Source organism: Manacus vitellinus, unplaced genomic scaffold, assembly GCF_001715985.3.
Source record: "Manacus vitellinus isolate BGI_N305 unplaced genomic scaffold, ASM171598v3 scaffold_5_pilon, whole genome shotgun sequence".
NCBI lineage: Eukaryota > Metazoa > Chordata > Aves > Passeriformes > Pipridae > Manacus > Manacus vitellinus.
The window spans coordinates 18,682,008-18,683,227 of record NW_021940682.1 but is presented as its reverse complement, the minus strand read 5'-3'; the positions used below and the strand labels follow the sequence as shown (position 1 = coordinate 18,683,227).

General features: G+C 45.4%; 1 protein-coding gene across 1 annotated transcript in view; it reads right to left on the bottom strand.

Moving 5' to 3' along the window:
- Window positions 1–1,214, bottom strand: part of GRIN2B (glutamate ionotropic receptor NMDA type subunit 2B) — a 214,490-nt gene extending 213,276 nt beyond the window's left edge. The window contains exon 1 of the mRNA XM_018080833.3: window positions 529–1,214. The gene's annotated coding sequence lies outside the window, so the exon portion shown is untranslated. The remainder of the gene's footprint in view (window positions 1–528) is intronic.
- Window positions 1,215–1,220: the final 6 nt, after the last annotated feature.

Here is a 1,220-nt window from a genome sequence, read left to right as displayed (position 1 = left end):
CCCCGCGTTAGGCCGCTCACGATCGAGAGGCCGGCGTGGGTTCTAAGTAATGCACCACCCTCCTCGGCAACAAGCAGGTTTCTACGTCCTGTTGTTCCTAATGAGCTCTGTTTTCACATCAAACCATGGCAAGAAGCCGCTGGACCAGCGAAAAGAAGGAGGCAATTTGCGGGTGGATGGATGGGAATTATTTTCCTTTTCACCCCTTTCCAAAGCCGCGTTCCTCCTCCCGTGTCTCTCTCGACCCCACCTGCCCACCCCCCCCCCCCCCCCAAAAAAAATCACAAGGGACTTTTCCCCGATTCACGACGCGGTATGTAACTCAAAAGCATCCCTCTCGCCTTCTCTTCACGTCCTATTTGATGAGCCAAGAGAGAATCAACATGTCTGGTGAATGTTATTTTATTTTCCCCCCGTGTCTGCTTCTAAAAGCAGCATCTCTAAACCTTTTGTTCTACTGTGAGTGATCTTCCCTGGGCAAACCAAAATGAGCTGCCAGCAAAACCACAGAAACAGGTATTTCCCTACCTTGGTTTGTAGAAGCAGAACCTCTAGACGGACAGATCAAGGGAGAGAGCATGTTGGGAATGTCCAGTCTCCTCTTCTTGCTTGCATATCCACATAAGAAGAATAAGGGTCGGGGGGCAAATGTGGGGGAATGAGCTAAAAAACAATCCTACTTGGCTGTAAAAAAAATAGAGGTTTCTTTGTGGCAATCTTGCGTCTTGAAGCGGTGCAAATTCAAAAGCTGGAGAGAATCACTACAGAGGATATTCAGCACGACTGGTGAGGATCATCAAATGCAGGTTCCAGAGTAAGCATTCCTTTCGCCTTTTTAATGATTATTCTTATAATTCTTTTTTTTTTCCTGGAGCCCTATTGAAAGAGGTTGTGTTTAATGCAACTGGAGGTCGGTGCCGTTCTTCTGTGAAGCATGATTATCCTCAAAGCGTCCCCTTCCTGAAGGGAAAAATAAGCATCAATTTTGTATTAGAGGGATCTGAAGGGGATAAAAACCGCTCCCCAACAAAGACATTAATATATTGAGAAAGAAGGGAGACAAAACGCATTTCCCAACAGTGCACACCAGCGGAATTAAAAAAAAAAAAATAAATTAAAAAAAAAACCAACAAAAAAAACCAGCTGGCACGAGTCTATAAATAATTCAGATACGGGCTGACTACACCATTCCCGGGATAGGCATGCATACGAGACGGGAA